Source organism: Cervus canadensis, chromosome 27 (assembly GCF_019320065.1).
Source record: "Cervus canadensis isolate Bull #8, Minnesota chromosome 27, ASM1932006v1, whole genome shotgun sequence".
Taxonomy (NCBI): Eukaryota; Metazoa; Chordata; class Mammalia; order Artiodactyla; family Cervidae; genus Cervus; species Cervus canadensis.
Window position 1 is genome coordinate 876,894 of NC_057412.1, and position 27,390 is coordinate 904,283.

The window sequence follows — 27,390 nt, forward strand, 5'->3', positions numbered from 1 at the left end:
GTAGTCAAGTATGGATGTGAAAGTTGGACCATAAAGAAGGCTGAGTGCCAAAAAACTGATTCTTTTGAACTATGATGTTGGAGAAGACTCTTGAGAGTCCCTGGGACTGCAAGGAGATCAACCTAGTCAATCCTAAAGGAAATCAATCCTGAATATTCACTGGAAGGACTGATGCTGAAGCTGAAGCTCCAATACTTTGACCACCTAATGAGCCGACTCATTGGAAAAGACCCTGATGCTGGGAAAGATTGAAGGTAGGAGGAGAAGGGGACGACAGAGGATGAGATGGTTGGATGGCATCACCAACTCGGACGTGAGTTTGAGCAAGCTCCAGGAGTTGGTGATGGACAGGGAGACCTGGCATGCTGCAGTCCATAGGGTCACAGAGTTGAAGATAACTGAGTGACTGAACTGAACTGAACTGATTGTTCCTAAAGGATATTTTCTCTAGATATAGAATTCTGGGCTAACAATTCTTTAACCAATTTACTATTCTACTGTTTTCTGGCCTCTGTGGTTTCTGGTGACAAATCCTTCGTCATAGTTCCCCTATATATATATACATGCTAGAGACATAAGAAATGTGGGTTCGATCCCTGGGTCAGGAAGATCCCCTGGGGGGAGGGCATGGCAACCCACTCCAGTATTCTTGCCTGGGCAATCCCATGGACAGAGCAGTCCATAGAATCACAAAGAGTCGGAGTCAATTGAAGCAACTTAGCATGCATGTACGCAAGGGAGTGAAGTGAGGCAACCATCACACTCACTCCCTGTAGGTATATATATTTATATATATAAATACAACTGTTTACCAATGAGCCTCTTGGAAAGCCCCATATATAATATGTTACTTATTTCTGGCTGCTTTCAAGAATTTTCCATCACGTTTCGTTTTCAATTTTTTTATTATGATATGTTTAGGCATAATTCCCATTTTGTTTATCCTGTTTGAGGTCTATTGAGCTTCTTGCATCTACAAATATATATTTTTCACCAAATTTAGGATATTTCAGTAATTAATTCTTCACATATTTTGCTTCCACTTTAGTTTCCTTCCTCCCGTCTTTTGGTGCTCCAACAACAAGAATGTTAGAAATATTTATCTTTGTTCCACAAGCAGCTGAGACTGTTAAATTTGTTTTTAATCATTTTTGTCTTTATCCTTCAGATTTAATCTATCTTAATCTTAAACTTAATCTATCTTCAAGTTCACTGACTTTGCCATCTCCACTCTGCTACTGAATCCATTCAATGAATATTTTAATTTCAGATATTGCTATTTTTGTCTCTAAAATTTCTCTTACACTCTTTTTTAGTAGTTTCTGTTATCTGCTGACCACTTCTACTTTCCATTTGAGGGTGTTTACCTTATGGGCCTGGTTCTAATAACTATTTACGATATATACTTAAAGTATTTGTCTTATGATTGCCACATCTGGACCATCTCAGGATTAGCATCATTAATTGCCTTTTCGTTGAAGAAATGGTGTCATTTTCCTGATTCTTTGTATGTCAAGTAAGTTTTCACTGTATCCTGTACATTTTGAATATTATGCTGTAAAACTCTAATCTTGTTTAAAACAAGCAAAAAACTTCCACAGAATGCTGGCTTTTGTTCTGTTGTGTTTATTCTGTTTATACAGGCAGCCAACCCATTTGGGTTCAGATCATAAGTGCTGTCTTGTCTTCTGTTTCTGGGGTTCCATTGTCAGGCCAGTGGTCAAAACCTTTGCAGCACTGGACATTCTGCTGTCTGCCCTGGACATTCACAACTCTGGGCCAAGCTCAAGGTTTGCATGGGTTCACACAAAGAATTATCCAGCTCTCTCCTCCTACTTCCTAGCTCTCTGGACTCCCTTTTCTTGTCTTCTGGCCAGAAGATAAGATTTTTCTCAGAATTTATGATCACAACTAGGCTGCCTTCTGATCAAAGTTGGGACATGAAAGGGAGAAAAATGAGAAATTTACCCCTGAATGAGTCATTCTTCAAGTTTTGTCTCCCCTTCCCAGTCTGATTGCTATTACCTGAGAGTCCTCTAGTAGTGACTCATTTTGTCCAGCATTTTGGCTGTAATCAATGGGAGAGATAGACTTAAGAGGGTACAGTCCAGGAGAGGAATCCGCACCAGAAGAGGAAGCTGATCTTTCTTGCATTGAGGTTATTTTTAAAAGCACTTCAGATACTGTTGGATATACCTAATATATCCTTCTCTCATCCCCCTTTCCTCCTTCCATGTCCAGAAAAACACCAGCCTGAACTTGGACTTCATTGCTCCCATGTGTTTCATGCTTTTAATATGTATAATACAAAGATTGTGTAGTATAGTCTTACAACTTTTTAAACATTATATAAAATGGCCTCATAACATAAATGCCTAGTATATAGTCAACTTCTATAAATGTTCCATAGTTGCTTGCTGCTGCTGCTGCTAAGTCGCTTCAGTCGTGTCCGACTCTTTGCGACCCCATGGCCTGCAGCCTACCAGGCTCCTCCATTCATGGGATTTTCCAGGCAAGAGTACCGGAGTGGGTTGCCATTGCCTTCTCCCCATAGTTGCTTAGAAAGAACATATATGCTCTATTATTGAGTGTAGAATTACATGTATGATTATTGCTCAAGCTTATTCATTGTATGGGCTTCCCAGGTGGTGCACCGCCTGCCAATGCAGGGGATGTAAGAGACCCAAGTTTGATCCCTAAGTAGGGAAGATACCCTGGAGAAAGGAATGACTACCTACTCCAGGATTCTTGCCTGGAGAATTTCACAGACAGAGGAGCCTGTTGGGCTACAGTCCATACGGTGGCAAAGAGCTGGACAAGACTGAAGTGACAGCACACACAGAGGCTTTCATTGCATTGTTCAAATCTCCTAAAATCTTACTACTTTTCTGTCTTCCTGCTTTATCGATTACCATGGAAGATATGTTAAAATCTCCCACCATGACTATGAATTTGCCAATATTTCCCTGTAATTATGTAAGTTTCTGCAATATATATTTTAAGGTGACCTTGTTAGGTGCAATCCAGGGGGACATATCATGTGTGTATTTGTGTGTTGGTCACTCAGTCGTGTCCGACTCTTTGTGACCCCATGGACTGTAGCCCACCAGGCTCCTCTGTCCATGGAATTCTCCAGGCAAGAACACTGGAGTGAGTGGCCATTCTCTTCTTTAAATTTACTTATTTATTATTTATTTTCGGCTGCACTGGGTCTTTGCTGCTGCGTGCACACCCACTCTCCCTAGTTGCGGTATTCGGGGGTTACTCTCCAGTTGCGGTGCTCAGGTTTCTCGTGATGCACAGCACAGGCTCCAGGGCACGCGGGCTTCAGTAGTTGTGGCACATGGGCACAGTACTTTTGGCACACGGGCTCAGCCACTCTGTGACATGTGGAATCTTCCCAGATCAGGGATCGAACCCATGTCCCCTGCATTGGCAGGTAGATTTTTAGCACTGAGCCACCAGGGAAGTCCCAAGGGGAATTGATCTTAACGAATTTTTTCTTTTATCATATGTGGTGAGTATTTTTCTCCCCAAAGTGCTTTTATACTTAAAGACTATTTTGTCTCATATTATTGTAGCTACACTAGCTTTCTCTTGATTTGTATTCTGTTGGTGTGTGTTTTCTCACTATTTTATTTACTCTTGAATAATGTATTCTACATATAATACTTACAATGATTACTCATATATTACTTATTACTACTTACTTATTGCTTACTTATTACTATTGCTTTATTTTGTACTTTTCTCTTTACCCTACCTTTTCCTTTTCTCTTTTTCTCCTTCTATTGGGTTGTTGAGTTTTCTTGATTTTTCTTTCCATTTACACTATAGATATATATTTTTTAAATTCTGCTCAGAACTTATTGGGCTTCTTGATCTCTTAGGATTCAAGTCTTTAATAAATTCTAAAAATTTTTTAGCCATTATCGCTTTGAGAATTGCTTCTTCCTCCCGATCTATCTTCTTTTTGAAAATCCCATTATATGTGTATTGAAAATCCCTTCCGATACTACTTGTCTCTTCAGCTCAGCTCAACTCAGTCGCTCAGTCATGTCCGACTCTTTGAGACCCCATGGACAGCAGCACACCAGGGCCCCTGTCCATCACCAACTCCTGAGTTTACTCAAATTCATGTCCATTGAGTCAATGTTGCCATCCAACCACCTCGTCCTCTGTCGTCCCCTTCTCCTTCCTTCAATCTTTCCCAGCGTCAGGGTCTTTCCAAATGAGTCAGTTCTTCACATCAGGTGGCCAAAGTATTGGAGTTCCAGCTTCAGCATCAGTCTTTCCAATGAATAATCAGGACTGATCTCCTTCAGCATGGACTTGTCTTAATCTTTCGTGTTTCCCATCTCTTAGTCTCTCTGAGCTGCTTTCTGTGCGATATCCTCGACTCTACCTTCTAGTTTCCAAGTTCTCTTTCAGGTTTGTGTGACTTGTCCACTGACCCTCTAATAACTGTATACTTTTCATTTTTTGTTAGTCCTATTGGATTCCTTTTTCAGAACTGCCTCATTCTTTTTAATAATGTCTAATTCTCTTTATATATGTTTAATACTTTCTTTTAAGTCCTGACTCATTTTAAATATATTTATTTTATAATTTATTTGATGGTCCTATTAGCTTAAATTGTTAGGATCTAATCTCACAGTGGTCATCTGCTGGCCCCAGCTCATGCTGGATCGCAATCTTAGTTTGTGAAATCATATTTAGTATGCTTCTATTTTAGCAGTTTAGAGCTCCCTCGATTGAGGGCATATTCTCTGAGGAGGTTTTTTATTTGCTTCTCACAGGCATTTCATGGATATTAGTACTGCTTGAGAACAGTTTTACATTAATTTCTCAGCTTGGGAATTCCCAGACCAAATGTACAATGTACATTTAAACCCTGAACCTACATGAGGAACTTACAGTAATATCAATAAAACATCAAATACCTAGGCATTAATGTAATTAATGTTGTACAAGAGCTTTTCCATGTTCATACATTGGAAGATTCAAAATTATAAAGACATAAACACTCTACGATTTGATATATTTAGAGTTTTCAAAGTAGTCATAATTTTTTAAAAACCCCAGAAGGTTTAGTGACTATGCATTGAAATCAAAAGTTGATTCTCAACTGTACATGTAAATGCAAAGGATCAAGAAGAACCAAGACAAGCTTGAAGAAGTTAGAAGACTCTCTCTATCTGATATCAAGACTCATTATAAAGCTAGGTAACAATATACAATGTGATATTGTCACAAGGGTAAATAAACTGACTAAAGGAAGAGAATTCAGAAACTGACCAATATGTATATGGTCACTTGATTTATGGCAAAGATGACAGTGCAGTCCAAGGGAGGAAAGAATACAACTTTTAATTAAATGTTAGAATCAACTGGGTAGCTAGATGGGGAAAAGTAATATCAACCTATATATATATACAAAAAAACTTTACAAAAAATGAATTCCAGATGAATTGTAGATAAAAACATGAACAATAATAAGGCTTCTAAAAGGAAACATAGGAAATATCTTTATTACTTTGGAGAAAAACAAGAATTTCTTAAATAAGTCATATAAAACAAGTGTTATGAATAAAAGTTTGATAATTGGACTTTATTATTAAAAAGCAGAGACATTACTTTACCAACAAAGGTCCATCGAGTCAAGGCTATGGTTTTTCCAGTAGTCATGTATGGATGTGAGAGTTAGACTATAAACAAAGCTGAGTGCAGAATTGATGCTTTTGAACTGTGGTGTTGGAGAAGACTCTTGAGAGTCCCTTGGACTGCAAGGAGATCCAACCAGTCCATCCTAAAGGAGAGCAATCCTGAGTGTTCATTGGAAGGACTGATGTTGAAGCTGACACTCCAAAACTTTGGCCACCTGATGTGAAGAGCCGACTCATTGGAAAAGACCCTGATGCTGGGAAAGATTGAGAGTGGGAGGAGAAGGGGATGACAGAGGATGAGATGATTGGATGGCATCACGAACTCAATGGACATGAGTTTGGGTAAACTCTGGAAGTTGGTGATGGACAGGGAGGACTGGTGTGCTGCAGTCCATGGGGTCTCAAAGAGTCAGACAAGACTGAGTGACTGAACTGAACTGAAACTCAGGCATATCTGTTCATCAAAAAGCATCACTAGGAGAGTGAAAAAGCAAGTCATGAGAAACGATACTTGCAATATATATACCTGAAAAAGATCTATATTTTAAGTATATCAGTTCAGTTCAGTTGCTCAGTTGTGTCCAACTCTTTGTGATCCCATGAACCGCAGCACACCAGGCCTCCCCGTCCACCACCAACTCCCAGAGCCCACCCAAACCATATAAAGAACAACAAATCACGTAAGAAAGAACAGAAATATTAACAAAATACTTGAACAGGCATTTCATAAAAGCATATACAAAATTGCCAAAATACTTATGAAAAAGTATTCTTTCTCATTAGTCATCATGGAATCATAAATTTAATTCAAATGGCTCAAATGAGGCAGAGAAGAAAAGACAATATCAACTGTTGAGGAAAATATGGAGCAACTGGAATGCTCATGCACTGGGAATTTAAAATGGTCAACCACTTCGAAAAAACTGTATAGAAGTGTCCTCCAAATGTGAGTTTATGAATACCTAAGGTCCAGTCATTTTTCTCTTATATATTTGTCCAACAGAAATATCTTATGTTCCATCAAAATTAATGTACTAGAATATTCAAAGCAGCAGTATTCACAATATCCCCAAACTGGAAGCTAACACAAATATCATGGATGAACCTTCAAACCCAAGTGCCAGATTACCGAAACCAGTATCCCACCCCCCGGCTTATCCCTGCTTCTATCATGTGCTTGATGTTGTAGTTTGCTACTCCCTCTTCATTTGGCCACTGGGGATTTCCTTTACTTCTTTATGATCTCAGATCTTCACTTAAAAGGCTGTACCTGACAGCTCATCCAGAGCATCAGGTGGATTTGCAACAGAAATGTCACCAGGCTACATAGATCCTAACATGCCCTTTCCATGTCTCTACCAAGATATGAAGTCTTCCTGACACTGTTTTTACAGTCTACATGTAATGTTTGATTGTAAAGGAAGAGGAGAGGGAGGAAGCAAGAGGGAACATACCTTCACTTAACACAAAAGAGCCTGGAGAGCATAGCAGGGGAAGCACCTCTTCCTGCAAGTCCTCTGCTAAGAGGCCCAGGTGTAATACATTCTACATCCTTGCTGCCCTACCTGGCCAGACACCAACTGCTTGACAGCTCTCAGGACCCATCTCTGGTCCCATGAGGTTGGCAGCTATTAGTGGAGCCTCCATCACTCAGATGAGCAACTATTCACCCCCATAAGGCCCCAGGGTTCTGTGATCCAGGCTGGAATTTAGGCTGCCAAGCCCTGCTGACAGGTGTGCAAAGAGGGTAGACGTGAGCACAGTCACTCCCACCTTCTGCTCCACCTCCATGGTCCTTGTGAAATCCCCTTCAAGGTCACAGCCTTGTGATGGAAGAACAGATTTAATACCTGGGTGCGGCTTGCACTTCTTGTATCCTAATTTTCAACAGGCCATGAGGCCCCAACCACCCAAAAGAAGAAAACTGTTGGCAAGCTGGGGAAAGAGTAGTTCCTCCCAGGGAGCTATACTGGGCCCCAGAGGCCATGATTGTGAGCTTTCTGCAAACCACTTCTCCGTGGTTGACTGGAAGTTGTTCAGTTGCTCAGTCCTGTCCGACTGTTTGTGACCCCATGAACTGTAGCACGCCAGGCCTCCCTGTCCTTCACCATCTCCCGGAGTTTACCCAAACTCATGTCCATTGAGTCCGTGATGCCATTAAACCATCTCATCCTCTGTCATCCCCTTCTCCTCCCGCCTTTAATCTTTCCCAGCATTAGGGTCTTTTCTAATGAGTTGGCCCTTCACATCACATGGCCAAAGTATTGGAGTTTCAGCATCAAAGGCTTTCACACTTTGAGGTAGAATTGGAGCTTCTTACAACCCACTGTCACTTCTAACACATAGCAAAAGAAAATGTGTGGGTAAACAGCTGCTTTTCCAGAGAGATGCTTAGGTCAAAACAACAACAAATAAGAGTTAAAAGTTCTGGAGTATTTTGTGTGTCAGGCACTGTCCCAAGAACTTTAAATGAATTACCTCAATTGTCTCAAAATAATCCAAAAGATATGTATTATTATCTCCCACTTTTCCTGATGAGGAAACTGAGGCTCCAAGAGGTTAAATAAATAACTTGCTGGAAGTGACAGTCAAGCGACGAAGCCCAGACAGAAAACGAGTGAGTCTGGCTCGTGTTCCTTGACAGATTCTAGATGGAAATATTTTGTCATTGATCTTGGCCTCTATGTCACCTCCACTGCAGAGTGTCCTGCCTTTGGAGGAATCTTTCCTACCTCCTCATGGTCTTGGGCTCCAAAGCACCCTTGGGTGGGGATGGGAGGAGCAGAGACCCTCCCTGGTAGGACTCCAAGAGCCCTTCCTCACCCATTTCCTCTGCCTGACCACCAGGGCAGCACCCCTCCCCATTCTCATAACCAGGGTCTCCCAGATGCCCTGGCCCACCTGTCTCCTTTGAATTTACTTTGCTCATCAGTCTTCTCCTTCAACTCTGACCTGCTGTAAACCTAGACTGATCCCTTACCCTCTTCCCAGGCTCTGAAAAAGGACTGGCTGCCCCGTGAACCATGGGACGTGGCTCCCGCAAGCTAGGGCTGGGGGCAGTCCGTTTGGCTCTTCCTTGGCTGGAAACACCAGATCAGGAAAGCCCTAGCTTTCCTTCAAAGGGAGTAGTTTTTCTAAGTGAATGGTTTGGATTCTTGAGGGTGAGAGGTGGAGTCTTTAAATGTAAAAAAAAAAAAAAAACAGTAGAATTTTTTGTAAACTGAGGAAGACTTGCTGGCACTAACCATCTTCAGTGGTTGTGGTTTAAATCTAAAATTAGAAAGTCACCTTCAGATAAGGCATCCCACATATTTCCTGTTTAAGAGATTGGCCTCAATGGGGCATTAGACATAGCTTTAATGGCTTCACAGCAGAGGGAACATAAACTTTGCCAGAGCTGTTGGACGAAAACCCAGCAAAATCATCCTCCCAGTTTCCCAAGGAACACCCTTCAGTTTTATTAGACCTCTATCAAATTCCAGGTCTTGACCACCACCAAAATCTCGTAGTCAACCAAAGGTTCCTGCCAGCCAACACTGTTCAGTTTTTTTTTCCCCAAGCTATTATAATTCTTTAATTAAGAATTTAATTTAGTTCAGATTCATGTATTTTTTTTTCCTGATTTCACCTAGCCAGAGTTGTGCAGGTTTGGTTTTGTTTCTTTTTTTTTTTTTCCATTTATTAGTTGGAGGCTAATTACTTTACAATATTGTAGTGGTTTTTGCCATACATTGACATGAATCAGCCATGGATTTACATGTGTTCCCCATCCCGATCCCCCCTCCCACGTCCCTCTCCACCCGATCCCTCTGGGTCTTGCCAGTGCACCAGGCCCGAGCACTTGTCTCATGCATCCAACCTGGGCTGGTGATCTGTTTCACCCTAAATAATATACATGTTTCGATGCTGTTCTCTCTAAACATCCCACCCTCGCCTTCTCCCACAGAGTCCAAAAGTCTGTTCTGTACAGACTGTGTCTGTGTCTCCTTTTCTGTTTTGCATATAGGGTTATCATTACCATCTTCTTAAATTCCATATATATGCATTAGTATACTGCATTGGTGTTTATCTTTCTGGCTTACTTCACTCTATATAATGGGTTCCACTTTCATCCATCTCATTAGAACTTATTCAAATGAATTCTTTTTAATGGCTGAGTAATATTCCATGGTGTATATGTACCACAGCTTCCTTATCCTGCTGATGGGCATCTAGGTTGCTTCCATGTCCTGGCTATTATAAACAGTGCTGTGATGAACAAAAAATATGGAACGCTTCACGAATTTGCGTGTCATCCTTGTGCAGGGGCCATGCTAATCTTCTCTGTATCGTTCCAATTTTAGTATATGTGCTGCCGAAGCGAGCACCACTGTTCAGTTTTATAAGGAAGAACATTGCTCCAATGTAAGGTCCCCAAAGCCAAGCGATAACTTTAAGGAAGGTGATAGACATCATACTCAACCCAAGCACCAAGCATCAACCTTGGCAATCCAGCTGGATCCTGTCCTGATTATCCACTGGAAAAAGTAGGCAAAATAGAATTCTTTGTTGGGCTGAACCAGATGACACCTTAAATTCCTTTATGACTGAGAATCATCTGTGATTCACTCAATCTCTGTAATTGTTGTGTTGTTCAGTCACCAAATTGTGTCCTACTCTTTGCAAGCCCATGGACTGCAGCACACTGGGCTCCTCTGTCCTCTACTATCTCCTGGAGTTTGATCAAATTCATGTCCATTGAGTAGGTTATGCTATCTAACCATCTCATCCTCTGCCACCCCCTTCTCCTTTTGCCTTCAGTCTTTCCCGGCATCAGGATCTTTCCCAATGAGTTAGCTCTTCACATTAGGTGGTCAAAGTATTGGCACTTTAGCTTCAGTATCAGTCCTTCCAATGAATATTCAGGGTTGATTTTCTTTAGGATTGACTAGTTTGATCTCCTTGCAATTCAAAGGACTCTCAATCCTTGTAATATCTGCTCCTTAATAAACCCTGGGGGCCAGGAGTATTAATGCATTGACACACCCAACCCTCCCAAAAACCCAGTGAGGTGGTTTTTATTAACATCTTTTTCAGAAACAGGGAGAGAAAGTTGCCAGGATGCCAGAGCTGGTTGGAGAAGAGAAAGGATTTAAATGTAGGTCTGTCTCACCCCAAAGCTGATACTCTTCCTGTCCATCCCTTTGCCTCTGGCATTTAGTCAGCTTATGCAGCCTGCTGCCTCTCAAAAGGAAGTAAAAGATACAGACAGCTGGGGCCCAGGTGAGACCCCACCCAGAAAAATGGGCACTTCCAGAGCAAAGCTGCCATTCGATGGGCCTTGTAATTGGCAGCCTCCAACGGTTAACTACAGGGCTGTCTCCCATGTAGAAAGAGGCTCCCTTTGTCCACACAGCCCTACACACAAACAATAGCTTTATCACCCAGGAGACCACAGAACAAAGGGAGGGAGGTAGATATGGACAAAACAGGGTATAAATAAGATGCTGTATGGGCAGAGAGAGGGAAAAAAAAATGATTTAAAGACAGAACACACCAGGATATTTGACATGCAGGCTTTTAAATTATGCCTACCCTCTTTATGTGTAGAGCATACACAAATGAGCCTGTATTTTCAACTACGTCACATGCCTTGCTTTGCAACCAAAAACAATATTTGCGCTTCGTGTGCTGCACTGTGATGTTTTATCCACAGAATCACCTGGCTCAGGTCCTCTACCCTAGATGCAAATTAATGCTTTTGTAGGGGAGGGGTGGGAGGGATGGGGGTGGGGTGGGGGTGGGGGCGTGTTCTGGAAGCCACACTGGCTCGCTGACATTGCTGGGCATGATGGATGCTGCCAGCACTGTTGCTTAGCAACCCAGTACCCTTCAAGAAAATCCAGCGGTCTCACTGGCTCGAAGAAGCAAGCAGGGTTGGTTCAGCATAGCAGCGGACATGGAAAGATAATAATGGCTCTGTTCCAGTTATTAATAATCATTGTTTCTGATTTCCTGTGTAGGTCAACATACCTGAGGACACCCAGAGCCCTGCACTAGACTGGAGCTGAAAGCAGCCCAGGGTTTTTCAATGACTTCCAAATCGGCCTCGGAGAGTAGTGGAATTTTACCGGCTGGTCCCATGATGCTCCCTCAATCCTGGTCTTTTCCACAACATAAAGGCAGATCTCCACGCCGTGACTCACCAGCATACCTCCGGATAGTTGTTTGTCAGCCCTGTCATGAGTCATGTTTTCTTCAGCTTTCTTTTTTTCTCAAAACTGAAACACTTGACATTTTAGAATGGGGCTGGGGGAAGGTTTCGATTTTTTTTTTTTTTTCCTGTAAGTCAGTCTGTGGCTTTGTGTGCAAGTGTGGGGGGTGTGAGGGACAAGGTGAGTAATGGCTGCAAGAACAAGTAAACAGGAGTGAGGTTCTCCACAGCACCTGGAAAGCCTCCGAAGGAAGGATGCTGTCATCTGTATCACGGAGGACGGAATGCCCCTGGGCTGTATTCTAGCAGGAATGGTACCCTGGGCGGCAGCCTGCCCTCCACCCGTTCCTTTCCAGGAGCAGACTGCTCCCTGCATCCCAGACAAAGAGGACAGCTTCACTTAGTGCAGCGTAGATGACAGCGTCACTCTAAGGCTGTTAGAAAAATCCTGCCCGAGTTCTAAGGAACTCAGGAAATTGAGATTTTTCCAATGAAAAAGGCGAAGCTCAACTGCCACCTAGAAATTGTGCTGGACGGAACAGACAGAATGCCAGGGTTCTCGTTCTGACATTCACTGGAAATGGGATGAACTTCCATTTATTTTGCATGGCCCAGCACAAGTCTCTTCTCCTCTGTAAAGCCCTCAGCCTCGTAGATTTATTCACTTAGCACACCCCCCCAAGTGTGAGCACCTCAAGGTCAGGCAGTATCTTGTATGTATCATGTCAGTCCAGCTCCATATCAAGATGTATACAAGGTGTTCAGTGCATGCTTCTTGTTTGGAGGATAGATAACAAAAGAATTAATTAACCAGTCCAATAACTAAATCCAGTTAACCTCTGGCAACCTTTATTTGTTCCCATGCTTAACAATACACAGTCTACTCATAGAAAAGAAATAATGGTCGAGGAGTAGCAAATGGAAGCATTTTGAACATTACATAACACCATGTTATTACAAAGCATCATTAAAAAAAAAAAATGATGATCAAAAGTGTCCCCAGAGGTAGGAATCAGGTTCAATTCTGTACCTGATCGCTAAAAGTAGGGAAGGAGAAAGTTCAAGTTAATACAAATACTTCTCCTATCAGGTTGGGGTAATACCTGAAATTTCCACAGCATTTCCTTCTTTGGGTTAAGACATTGCAGATCCTTGTTTAAAACATAAATGCTGGACTTTCCTAGCAGTCCAGTGGTTAGGATCCACTGCAGGGGGCACAGGTTCGATCCCTGGTCAGGGAACTAAGATTTCACATGCCACGTGGCCAGAAAAAGAGGAAATTCTCTCTTACAGAAATCACATATTAATCCATTATTAGCCTCAAGCATTTTAGTGATCGGTATTAAATCCACTTGCAGAGAGTAAAGGACATGAGACAGGAAATTAGATTTTACTCTTCATTATGAAAATATTCAAACATACAAAACTAGAGGCAACAGTATAAGAAGTCCTTTTTGTGTTCATCAGCCAACTTTAACAACTGTCATCCTAAAACTGATTTTGTTTCATTCATCTACTGCCCAAACTGAATTATTTAGAAGAAAATCCAAAACCTCCTAGTAGTTCATTTATACATAAAGCACTCCTTTCAACATAACCACAAAATCAGTATTATACCCAAGGTAATAAAAATAATAATTCCTTGTGTGTCTATGTGTGTACTCGGCTGTGTCCAACTCTTCTGCAACCCCATGGACTGTAGCCCACCAGGCTCCTCTGTCCATGGGATTATCCTGGCATGAATACTGGAGTGGGTTGCCATCCTCTAGGGGATCTTCCTAATGCCAGGACTGAACTTGTGTCTCCTGCGTCTCCTTCAGGCAGATTTTTTACCACTGAGCCACCTGGTAAGCCCTAATAACTCCCTAATATCATCAAATATCTGGTGAGTAATCAGTGCTCAGAAGTTTCCCTAATAGAACAGTTCAGTAAAAGTAACACTACATTCAGAACATGGCAGGGACTGAAACTAGGGCTGGTCTCACCCATGGGGAGAAGACATGAATTTCATTAGTTTCACTGAATTGTTTTGTTTTTCAGTTTCACAATTGCCAAGAGCAATCTACACATGAGGAAAGACATGAATATGTAAACCAAAATATGAATTACTCTCCCTACTGGCCAATGGCATTCACCAGCTGTTGTAAAAATAATAGTTAAGTTTCCCTAACCTGGCAGTAGTAGCACTTGATTACTTAATCCTCTTGTCAGCTTCACCTGATCATAGGTAAGTCAGAGGTACTTCTTGAGCCTCAGTTTCCTTGTACAATGGCGGTAATAGTCAGACCTACCCCAGAGGACTCTTAAGAGCATTAAAGAACATAATGTATGTAAGGCACTTAGGAAAGCTCTTGGCACGGTAAACCTGTAATGAACATGAACCATTGTGTTGTTATTTCCCAGTCTCCGTGGAAACCAAAGCTTGGGCAAGCTGATACTTGATGAAGAATATTCTAATAGCCTTCTCTTGGCAGCCTTGTCTGCTTGACAAAATACTGCACCTGAAATATTTTAAGCTAGTGTTCCTCAAAGTGTGCGTTTTCAGACCACCTGCATCTAAATCACTCTGAACAAGTATTTAAAATGTGGATCACTATGCCCAGAGGATGAGATGGCTGGGCGGCATCACCAACTCAGTGGACATGAGTTTGAGCAAACTCTGAGAGATAGTAAAGGACAGGGGAGCCTGGCATGCTGCAGTCCTTGGGATCGCAAAGAGTTGGACATGACTTAGTGACTGAACAACAACAAGACCCTAGGCAATTCTTAAGAGCACTAAAGTCTGAGAGGGTCTGCTTTCACTTTATGGCTTCCCAGGTGGCGCTAGCTTGAGTCCTTGTAGAATGACTTTTCTAACCAGAGAGGAAACCGGGTGTCTGAAAGAACATGGGAGTAGCAGAAGGGACCTGAGACCAATGGAACTTGCCATATCTCCCTAATGAAGCCACAGCGGGAGCCAAATGGGACCTGGAGAATGGGAAAATATTTTCCATTAACCAACTGATGTATGATGTTACTCACTTGTATTTTTATCCCAATTCCAAGAATCTAAATATAGAATTCCCATTTGGTGCTTCCAAAAGAAGACCATGTGGTCTAACGATGTTTGTGACAAAGGACATCATTCATGAGAGTCTCATCCATTCATTCATTAACAAATATTTGTTAAGTGTCAATTATTTGCCAGGGACTGCACTGGCATAAATCAGTAAAAAAAAAAAAAAAGCAGTAACATGCCCTGCCTTCTTGAGCACATAGAGGGCTCCAAAGTAACCAAGGACAAAGAAGGGACAAGGAGAAACTTCAAGCTCACAAGAGCCTAGAGCTAGGAAAGGACCTTAATGGACACAGTTCCTTCACTGAACTGGTAAGAAGACAAAGACTCGAAAAGATGGGCAGAGTCCCGTGTCACCGGGCGAGGTGGGGGCTACAGAGGCACTCATTCCTCAGTTCGTAGAACTCTTTCTACCCTGTCTGTTTCACGCCTTCCTGCACCAAGAAAAGCAAAGGAGCAAAACAAATATTGAGTTGCCTTTTCTCCATGTCATTAGAGTGAGTCATTTGAGTTGAAGGCGAAAAAATTCTTCCCACTTAATGCACTTTCAAATGTTCATTTTTCATTCAATTTTAAAACAGCTTACAACACAGCATGCAGAGTGGGATCTCGTTCTTGTAAACAGTCTATCTGTGGTGCATGTGTGTGCAGAGAAAAATGGCTATACAAATCAAAGGCTATCAATAGATACTCCTCAGGGGCTAGAATTAGGGGTGCTTTTATATTGTCTCCTTTATATTCCTAGTACTTTCTCAGAATTTTCCAAGTCTTCTACAATGAACACAAATTACTTCTGTAATGAATAGAAACGTTATTTCAACAATAATATTTGGTTCTGTTTTTAAGTCCCAAGGTTTGCCTTTTGGGGACTAAACCGATTCTCATGAAAGGCTTCCAGAATCTTTTTGTCCAGAAAACAACTAAAAATTAAACTCAGTGTTGGTATCCCAACAGAAGAGACCAGGCACATATTGGTCACCTACTGACAGAAGTCCTCTGGGCTATTCCTTGGATGTGTCTGGGCAAAGATTCAGTGTATGTAGTCTTGAATGCAATCAACTCTTCCACAAGTATTTCCTGAGCCCTCCCAAGTTCAAAGAACTGCACTGGGCCCTGTGCATAAAATGCATAAAACATGATTCCAGTCTTCAAGAAACTCAGGGTTTAGCTGAGGAATGAAGGCATAAATGTATACAAAGTTTAGTAACAAAACATGAACAACAAAGCGATATTGGAAAGTACACTGTGTGTGTGTGTTGTTTTTTAGCACAAGTTTTTTTAAGTGGTTTTTTTTAATTTATTTATTTATTTTTGGCCATGCTAGGTCTTTGTTGCTGAGTGGTCTTTTCTACAGTTGTGTTTTTTCTCTAGAGCAGGGGCCGCTCTCTAGTTTCAGAGCAAGGACTTCTCACTGTGGTGTCTTCTCTTGCTGTGGAGCCAGACTCTAGGGCAGAAGCTCAACAGTTGTGGCACGCGGCCACATGTGGCTCTGCAGCATGTGGCATCTCCTCGGATCAGGGATTGAACCCAGGTCTCCTGCATTGGCAGGTGGATTCTTCCCCACTGAGCCACCAGGGAAGCCCTACACTGTGTGTTGAACCAAGAGGGCAGTTTCTTTCAGAAGCCAAGGGGCAGAGGGGAGATGAAGGACAGTGGGAAGCCGTGGTGGATTTTTAGCAGGGAGGTGGCAAAAGATTTGTGTTTCTGGAATACTAAGGTCTGTGCAAGGCACAACCATTTTTGAACAGGGAGAGTGAGGAGAGGGAAGAAAACAAAAGCAAAAGCGGTCAAGTGAAAAGCAGGCCGGGTTTGGGGTTTTAGCCTATAACAAGGCAACCTTGAACGTGTCACTTTACTAGCTTCCTCACCTGCCAAGCAACACAGCAGGACTAAACTCTCCAAGGTCCTTTGCAGCTGTCAACATTCTTTAGTTCCACCATCCAGACAAGAATGATAAAGGCCCGGATGAGGGTGTTTCCGTGGTGAGGGCATGAACAGTTTTACTCCAGCAAATACCTCGCAAAGGGAGTGGCTAGTTCATCTTCAGCACAGACACCAGGAAAAAAGCCAGATTGGGTTTTTCCCCCTTACCCTTGTTTTTAACCCCTTGGGATGTTTGGCAACAAATCTTCTCTTTCTTCTTATTTAAAAAAAAAAAAAACAGATGTAATTTATATAGCATGAAATTCACCATTTATTTTCAAGGATACAATTTAGTGGGCTTTAGTATATTCACAAAGTTGTGTGCAACTAGCACCACTATCTAATTTCCAGAACATTTTCATCACCTGCGAAGAAGATATCCGGAGACTTCCCTGGAGGTCTAGTGGTTAAGAATCCGCCTTGCCATGCAGGAGACGTGGGTTTGCTCCCTGATCAGGGAACTAACAGCCCACAGGCGGCAGGGCAGCTAAGCCCATGTGCCCCACAACTACTGAACCAGCACGCTCTGGAGCCTGAGAGTCACAACTGGAAAGCCAGTTGTGTGCTGCGATGAAAGATCCCCATGTCACAGTGTCATTTGGGTTTCACATTTCACAACAGCAAGACTCCAAGTGCAGGAACTGAGACCCAACATAGCCAAAGAAAGAAAGAAGGACTTCCCTGGAGGTCCAGTGGTTAAGACTCTGCGCTGCCATTGCTGGGGGGATGGGTTCGATCCCTGGTCGGGGAACTAAGATCTGCACAGCATGCCTAAAAGGAAAGAAAGAAATCCCATATTCATCAGCAGTCACTCCCCATTTCCTCTACCCCAGACCCTAGCAACCACCAATCTGCCTTCTGTCTCTTCGTGGACATTTCACATAAATGGAATCATACCATCTGTGGCCTTTCGTGTCTGGCTTCTTTCACTCAGCATGCTGCCCTCAAGGCCTGCCCATGTGGTCGCACGTGTCAGTACTTCCTTCCCTTTTTAAGGCTGAATACTATTTTGTTGTCGGAAGAGGCTACACTTCATTTATCTGTTCATCCACCAGCGGACATCTGGGCTGTTTCCACTTTTCAGCAGTGCACTGAATCATATGTACCCTTGTTTATCAGAGGTAAAGTTGTCACATAAGCTTCCACTATTTGAATTTTAAAAGAAGTGGAAATTTTGAGTGGAGGGAGCACAGTCAATTCTGGATGGAGACAAAACCCACTTCATCTGCGGTAACCACTGCAGACACCACTCTGACAAGCCTCTCCATAGATACTGCAGGGGTAAACAACATATTTGTATCTCCAAAGAGGGTGTGACTTCAAGTGAAAATTTTTCAGCAGCAAAGCCCATTCCATGGATTTAAAAATGCCACAGGATTAGGGGATAATCTTTAGCTTTCATGCTCTGCCAATGAGAAGGCATTGAGTTTGGACCTCCCCAGGCATGACGGAAGCCGAGTACCAGCCTAGGTGTGACCTGCCCTTTGCTCTGTCAACAGCCAATCCAGACCCTTGCCTATCCGAGTTTCAACATAACGTTTCCTTTCCCAGAGTCCAAGTTTCCTCACTGTATCTTTATGAGCTGGAAAAACATGAACTGTCACTGAACCGTCAATGTTCATGTCACATTATAAGACTCAAGATATCTTTGTCTTTTCCTAGATCAAATTGAAATTTTAAAAGTCCAACAAAACATTTATCAGGCATGAGACCTCTGAGTTCAGGCCTTCATAAATGGGATGGAGAGGTTGGCAGGCGGCGGAGGGGGAGGGGGCGGGTAGCTGCATGTTTTCTTCCTCTGGTCATTTAATATAATTTTTAAATTATCACATGGATCCCCCCTCCCAAAAAAAAGAATGGATAGTCTTAAGGTTGACAGCTTTATCCTCAAGGAAAAAAAACATTTACTGAGCACCTACTTTGTGCCAGGAAGAGTGGTAAGTTCCACAGTCTCTTGTAATCCAGTTGAAAAGAGAAAGCCATTAAAAAATCACCATAATTTGCCAGAGGCTGATTGGGGACAGAGAATGGGGAGGTATTGCTAATGGGAATGGAGTTTCTTTTCTGGCTAGGAAAATGTTCCTAGATCAGATAGTAGTGATAGATGCACAGAAGTAAAGCATCCGCCTGCAATGCAAGAGACTCAGGAGACGCAGATTCGATCCCTGGGTCTGAAAGATCCCCTGGAGAAGGAAATGGAAACCCACTCCAGTATTCTTGCCTAGAAAATCCCATGGACAGAGGAGCCTGGTGGGCTACAGTCCACGGGGTCGCAAAGAGTCGGACACAACTGAGAACGCGTCTGATCCGTGAATATACTAAAAACCACTCGGGTGTACATTTTAAAAAGGTACATGAATTTTATGGTATTTAAACTACATCTCAATAAAATTTAAAACTGAGATAATGATAATGCTCCACCATTGTGTGATAAACAAGACTGAAAAAACCATGCCTAGGGGTAGAATAGAACATAGGTTTTCTTCTAAATGTGGGTTTCACTTCGGAGCAAAAACTAGCAAATTTCCCTGAATCCTTGTCAACTGCCCAAATTTCCCAAAGCCCTCCCCTAGCTGTTCCCACTCTAGGGGGCTGACCTCCCCCAATCCCCAGCTTTCCCTGGTTCAGTGGACACCCCCTGTCCACAGACTTTGGTGGAAGTTCTCTTAACTGCATTGCCCCCGAGAATGTCTCGAGAGAACACTGCCTGACTTATAAAGTGATTTGGAAACATGCTGCTGGCTGTGTTTTACCCCCTGTATCAAGTGTTTCTAACTTTGTACTGGCTGGGAGCATGAAGGGCACAGCTTTCAAAGGTTGAAGTTAATAATTTCACACCAGAAAGTGATCAACCGGGACCTCGGAGCAGCAGGCTGCCTGAGTCGCGATATTCCTGAGCCCTGGAGGCAGCCTCGCCTCTAGAGGTTACACAGTGGCCACTGGTCGACTTTGAGGCTGGATGATATAGCAGTTGAGCCCAGGGTTTCTTGGAGACGAGCCAACTGACTGGCCACGTAATCACAGGGATGTTAATTAAGCTCTCTAAAACCTCAGTTTCCTTGTCTGTAAAAGGGGGTAGATAACCTATAGGTTTTTGAGAAGACTCAATAAAATGCCTGGGCTTCCCAGGAGGCCTAGTGGTAAAGAACTCGCTTGCCAATGCAGGAGACAGAAAAGACACTGGTTCGATCCCTGAGTTGGGAAGATCCTCTGGAGGAGGGAATGGCAACCCACTCCAGTATTCTTGCCTGGAGAATCCCATGGACGTAGGAGCCTGGTCAGAAAGAGTTGGACACAACTGAAGTGACATCTCAGACACACACACACACACACACACACACACAATAAAATGCTTAGTCAAGTGCCTGGTGGGCACTCACTGACGAAGCGGTGACTGCTATCAGAGCGACTGTCCTTCAGGAAGGCAGATGTTCACCTCGTCTGAGGACCCTCAAGGAAGCTGGCAACCTGGCTGGGTATATTCTGACTGTCTTCCCTCCTAAACATGTCACATTCTAAAACAAGGCAGCTAAGGAGCATGGGTCCATAGATACCCTGGGGAACTCGGTCGACATTCCGCGATGGAACCAACACACCAGGTTTCCACATTTGCCATCTGGGCTTCCCTGATAGTTCAGTCAGTAAAGAACACGCCTGCAATGCAGGAGACCCCAGTTTGATTCCTGGGTCAGGAAGATCCCCTGGAGAAGAGATAGGCTACCCACTCCGGTATTCTTGGGCTTCCTTTGTGGCTCAGCTGGTAAAGAATCCACCCGGAAGACCTGGGTTGGATTCCTGGGTTGGGAAGATCCCCTGAAGAAGGGAAAGGCTACCCACTCCAGTATCCTGGCCTGGAGAATTCCATGGAACTATATAGTCCATGGGGTCGCAAAGAGTCGGACACGACTGAGCAACTTTCCCTCACTTCATTTAGACTTGAAGCTATTTAAGCTCAAGGGCCCACTCCTCCCAGGTTCCCAAAGGGTGGTACCAGAGAGTCTGTCAGAACCACACAGAGTGTTTGTTTAACAAAGGCCGTTCCCAGGCTCTCCCTTCAACCGTGCCTCCGGGGAGGGAACCGGCCTGACAACAAGCTCTTGCAGCCTCTTCTGCATGCTGGATTTGAGAATGCTGAGCTTCTGTCGTCCAAGTGCCTACAACCATCAATGTTTACCACACAGCAAGTGCTTAAGACATTCTTTCTTAATAAATAGGAAGTGAAAGTGTTAGTTGCTCAGTTGTGTCTGACTCTTTGTGACCCCCATAGCCTATAGCCCCCAGGCTCCTCTGTCCATGGGATTCTCCAGGCAAGAATATCGGAGTGGGTTGCCATTCCCTTCTCCAGGGGATCTTCCCGACCCAGGGATCAGACCCAGGTCTCCAGCACTCCAGGTAGATTCTTTACCATCTGAGCCACCAGGGAAGCAATAACATTAAATAATATTAACAGAAAAAAGTTAAAGGCTAAGTAGAAATCATGAATGAGTGAATGAATGAGACAGTCATGTGTATCTAGTTTCTTCACTTCTTCTCACTACATTGTCCCTAATGGGGAAACCACCAACATTTATTGAAGGAATTTTCCCCCAATACAAAAGCAATATATGATTGATGCTTAAAACTTAGAAAATAAGAAAAGCACCAAAGAAAAGACAAACATTGATGACCACCTTGGGTGTATTTTTGTGAGGCCTTCTGGCTTTTTAAAAATAATTTTATTTAGTTAGTTATTTTTGGCTATCCTGGGTCTTCATTGCCATGTGCAGGCTTTCTCTAGTTGCGATGCTCAGGCTTCTCATTATGGTGGCTTCTCACCTTGGAGACCATAGGCTCTAGGGAGCTGTGGCATGAGCATAGTTGCCCCACCGCATGTGGGGTCTTCCTGGACCATGGATCACACTGGTGTCCCTTGCATTGCAAGGCAGACTCTTAACCGCTGGACCACCAGGGAAGTCCCTTTCTGGCTTTTTGTATGATGCATATAAGCGTGTGTTTACCAAAAATATCACCATGTTGTACACTGAATACTCTTTTCAGCCTGCTTTTTTTAACTTAGCAATGCATTATGAATATGTTCTTAGCTCAGGGATTCTTCCCCACCGTAATTTTAAATGGCAGCAAGGTATTCTTTCAAACTGTGGTGTTAGAGAAGATGATTGAGAGTCCTTTGAACTGCAAGGGAATCATACCAGTCAGTACTAAAGGAAGTCAACCCTGAATATTCATTGGAAGGACTGATGCTGAAGCTGAAGCTCCAGTACTTTGGCCACCTGATATGAAAACCTGACTCACTGGAAAAGACCCTGATGCTGGGAAAGATTGAAGGCAGCAAGAGAAAGGGACGGCAGAGGATGAGACGGTTGGATGGCATCATTGACTCAGTGGACTTGAGTTTGCGCAAACTTCAGGAAACCTTGCATGCTGCAGTCCATGGGATTGCAAAGAGTTGGACACGATTTAGCAACTGAACAATAAAATAATTTTAAATGGCAGCAAGGTATTCTATCTAGACATACTACATTTTATGTAATCCCTATGTAGTCATTGAACATTCCAGCTCAATAATTAATGTAAAATAAAATGTACATGAATATTCTAATTCACATCTTCAGTAGACATCTGTACTTTTCTAAATTCCACAACTGATTTCAATCAGCAGCCAGGACTGATGGCTACCGCCATGAAAGGCTATTTCTAGGATGTTCTGTCAGGAAACCTCTGGAGTTGAAACACAAATAAGGAAAATTTCCATGCCTCAAGAATGTCAGCAAACCTGGATTACAAGAACTCTGTTAATTCCAGGAGGCATAGCTCTGTCACAGATCACAAGAAGAAAGAACCTTTGTCTTCTTGTCATCATCAAAAGTGGACCAGTTTGACCCAGTGCCACCAAGAGGGTATCAGATTTATTTCTGGTAAACAACCACTTTGAGAACTATACAGAGATGCTCTGCCAACTGGAATGATTTATTTTTATCATTTCTTTCCCTTTCGTTGCTTCAATTAGTTGCCAAGATATGATAGGAGGAGCTTACTGCCTAAGAGGCTCCTAAGAGGAGCTCAGATATAGAAGGGATTCCTACAGATGTAAAGATCTAAAGATTAAAGAAAGCCCAGAGTTTATAAAAATCATGTTGCAATTTAGTTAATTTGATTGTTAGCCCAATACCCATACCAATGTCTTCTCCAATATGTATAACAAAAGTGAAAGTGAAGTCGCTCAGTCGTGTCCAACTCTTTGCGACCCCATGGACTGTAGCCTACCAGGCTCCTCTGTCCATGAGATTTTTCCAGGCAAGAGTACTGGAGTGGGTTGCCATTTCCTTCTCCAGGGGATCTTCCTGACCCAGGGATCAAACCCCGGTCTCCCTCATTGCAGGCAGATAGATGCTTTGTCTTCTGAGCCACCAGGGAAGCCCCATGTATAACAAAGGGAAGGTCATTTTTAAAAAGTTAAAACCTGGGAGTTCCTGGGTGGTCTAGTGGTTAGGATTCAGCGTTTTCATTGCTGTGGGCAGGGTTCAGTTCCTGGTTGGGAAACTGAGATCCAGCAAGCCGCACAACATGGCCAAAACTCTTTTTAGAAATAAAAACAAAAAGTGAAAAACTGATTCGAAGGGAACTGGCAAGCTCCTTGAAGGCAGAGTCTGTCTTGGTTGCTTCATTCCCTGCAGCATCTATTCATATCTTGATCTCTAATATGCGGCTAATGTCTGTTAAATGAGTTAATGCCCAAAAGAATGAATGAGGGAATGGTCTTCTTCAAGCCATACAATATAAATGATCAGAACTATTCAGTGTTCCCGAAGATTGGCCTTAATCTTCAAAGACCACCCAGCAATAACTCCCCCATGGCTGAAAACTCAAAAAATGCAGTGTTTTTATTTGCCTCACAATTCAAAGGACAGAATCAAAAACTCACACAAATATGTAACCAGTCTCCCCCCAGGAGGTACTGTCAATTGATATAATAATAATGCAAGATGCTGCAAATAAGAGTTTATTTTCAGCCTTATGAATTGCAATTCAGGGGGTTACCCCAGCAGCTTAGTAGGAAAGAATCTACCTGCCAATACAGGAGACATGGGTTCGATCCCTGGTCCAGGAAGATCCCACGTGCCTCAGAGCAACTAACCCCATGTACCATAACTGCTAGAGCCTGTGCTCTAGGGCCCGGGAGCCACAACTACTGAGCCCACGCGCTACAATCACTAAAGCCTGCTTGCCCTAGAACCTGTGTTGCCCAATGAGAGAAACCACTGCAATAAGAAGCCCGTGCACCACAACTAGAGACTGGCCCCCACCCTCTGCAACAGAGACAGCCCATGCAGCAACAGGGAGGACCCAGGACAGCCAAAAACAAAGAAATAAATACTTTTCTTTAAAAAAAAATAGCTGCAATTCAGGAGTCATGGCTTCAGGTTACTAAGAAAGTGTTCTGGGGAACAGAAAAAAACTTGCCTGGAGAGAATTATGATTGATTCTGATGCAAATCAGAAAACATCTGTCCTTAAGGAATCACAGTCTGTTTTACGGTAGGGGTCTGATAGGGCTCCCTTGGTGTCTCAGATGGTAAAGAATTGCCTGCGATGCAGGAGACCTGGGTTCAATCCCTGGGTGGGGAAGATCCCCTGGAGGAGGGCATGGAAACCCACTCTAGCTCTTACCTGGAGAATCCCCATGGGCAGAGGAGCCTGGCGGGCTACAGTCCACGGGGTCACAGAGAGTCGGACACCACTGAGCGACTATGCACAGGATAGGGGTCTGATAAGTTGACAGGCTGCCGTGAGCTTAGGGCAGATGTTCCTGATGACCTGCTTAAGACAAAGGTCAGATTCCATCCAGGATGAGACATCCATAGGTCACCCTCTGCGGTGGCCTCCCATTCCATTTCAAAGAGCTCTCTTAGCAATACCAACTCCATTTTGATCTTCCTTTCCCAGTACTCAATTAGCCAAATGAAAAGTCTCGGTATTCCTTATCACTTTCAGGGCACAAGGGCCATCTGCAAGGTCACACTAATTCATTTGCTACAGAGACAGTGGCAGGTGGGGAAAAAGCCTCCTTTATTCTCAAGTCACGTCATCCATGCCGTTCTCAGGCGCTCAGCTCCACAAGATTGCCTGCAACCACTGGGCTGACCACTGTTCTCCATCTTCCTTCACAAAAGTGCATCGCCCCAAACAGAGCTCCAGCCCGACTTACCAGGAACCTCAAGGCAAGCATTCCTCCCTGTGTGCTTCTTTATTAATAAAAACAACAGAGTGGTTGGTTTGCCACCAGGTCTCATCACCACTTTCTTGGGCGGTGCATCCCACTGTGGGATCCAGGATAATCCCACCTCTCTACTGGGCATCCTGAAATCTGACTACATCACACACTGACCCATGTTCTGGGAGGGCTTCTCCTCCTATCTGCATACATTTCATTCCCTGATTTTATTTTTCCTTTTACTATGTTTATTTTTCCTTTTATGATCACTGTGTTAATCGCCCAGTCATGTCTGACTCTGCGACCCCATGGACTGTAGCTCGCCAGGAACCTCTATCCGTGGAATTCTGTAGGCAAGAATATTGGAGTGGGTTGTCATTTCCTTCTCCAGGGGATCTTCCCGACCCAGGAATCGAACCTGGGTCTCCTGCATTGCAGGCAGATTCTTTACCATCTGAGCTACAAGTAATTGTGGGGAAAAAATATGTATATATATATATATTATATTACCATATAATTTCTTTCTCACACTGAACTCCTACAAAGCCTTCACTGTTCTCACATTTTTACTCATACCAAATATACATATTCCTTTTTTCTAAAAGGAAGCACTGTTCAGTGCTTTCTTGTTTACCAGTGTATCCTGAGAGTTGACTGTTCTGAAACCACAAATCTGGCTTCTCTGTGACCTCCCAGATGAGGAGACAGGTTGAGACACACCAGCTGTGGCCCCTCCCTCTGCAGGCCAGCTCCTTTGAAAAGGGCCTGGTTTTGACAAGAACCACTTCCCAGCTTTCAGAAGCCATGATGAAGCTCTGCTCCACTCTTCTGGGCCACCATTCAAGAAGGAGATGAAAATAAGAGTTCAAATTCCATAATGAAGAATGACCCGGCTTGGGACTTCCTGGAGGTCCAGTGGTTGAGAATCTGCCTTCCAACGCAGGGGCCGCAGGTTCAATCCCTAGTCAGGGAACTAAGATTCCACATCCTTCGGGGACAACCAAGCCTGAATCCCACACTGGAGAAGCCACAGCGAAGACTCAGTACAGCCAGGAAACAAACAAACAAACAACAAAGAATGACTCGGGTGTGTGCTCCTCCTGCCTCTGTAGAAAGACTGTATTTATAGAAACGATCTTGAGAAAGAGGAACCGCTCAGTTCATGGCACACTGCCTGCACGCCAGCACTTGGTCAAACCCTCCCCAGGCATTCAGTGCCATGACCTGTATGGTTCCTGCCCCATTCTCCAGGTGAGGAAACTGAGGCGCAGAGCTGGTGAGTGGCAGGGCTGGGACGCCAGCCCCAGGCAGTGGGGCCGCAGAGCACGACACTACCATCGCAGCCCCAGCAGATAACGACCAAACCACGGAGACCCAGGGGACCCCCCCCACCCCGGGGACCCCCCCCACCCCACCCCCAGCCCCCATCCTCGCCCACCACCACCCTAGTCCCCAAAGCCCCCCGCAGGGTCCCCAAACAGAAGCAAGCAGAGAGCTGCAGATCGCTTCCTTACATCCGAAAGGCCCCCAAACATACATTGTTTACTGTGGCCACTGCTCTCCTCAATTTACAGGCGGCATTTTAATCTAATCAACAAACAGAAGAATGCTTTGCATTGATCATTTGCTCATTCCTGCCGTCATTACCATCTCCCAGAACAGGGCACCCATTGAATGGTATAACCTGTCTCTGAACCGACCCAGATCCAGGAAGAAAAAGGGACTTTGATCAGAAAGACTTAGGTGGGACTGCCCTTGGTGGTCCCATGTTAGCACTCCACACTTCCCAGCGCAGGGGAAATGAGTTTGAGCACTGGTCAGGGAACTAAGATCTCACATGCCACCCAGCACGGCCTAAAATACTAAAGAAATAAATAATCTATTTATTTATTTAAAAAAAAAAAGACAAAGATCCGCTCTAGCCCAGAGGTGAAGTTCTCCTGGATCTGTGGTGGCAAATGCCAAACCTGCCTGGGGAAGCATCGGGGCTGAGGAGGAACCAGGGCCAGCTGCAAAGAGCTTTGGGGGGTGGGGGTCCCTGGGGGATCCTGAGACTGGCTCCCGCCCCAGGTTCTGTGACAAGAACAAGAAACTGTACCTGTCTAAGCCCCGAAACACAAGGAGCCCAGATTAGAGCATTTCTCAGAAGTCAGTTCGTGAGTCAATCTCATAATACTCTGATTCATGCTTGCTTGTGTGAGCAGTGACACGGAGGTTTGAATGGCGAAAGCTCTAGAAAGAAAGCAACGCCAAGGCCAGAGGCGGAATTGACAACATGAGGAGATGGCGCCTCCCAGTGTCAAGATGATGCCTCGGAAACCTAGATCAGGCCAAGCATCACC

The 27,390-nt window shown here is 43.8% G+C and overlaps 1 non-coding gene across 1 annotated transcript; it reads right to left on the reverse strand.

Moving 5' to 3' along the window:
- Positions 1-9,926: 9,926 nt before the first annotated feature.
- On the reverse strand, positions 9,927-10,033 carry LOC122429001. The gene has a single exon (XR_006265873.1). It is a non-coding gene; the product is annotated as a U6 spliceosomal RNA (small nuclear RNA).
- Between the last annotated feature and the right edge of the window lie 17,357 nt (positions 10,034-27,390).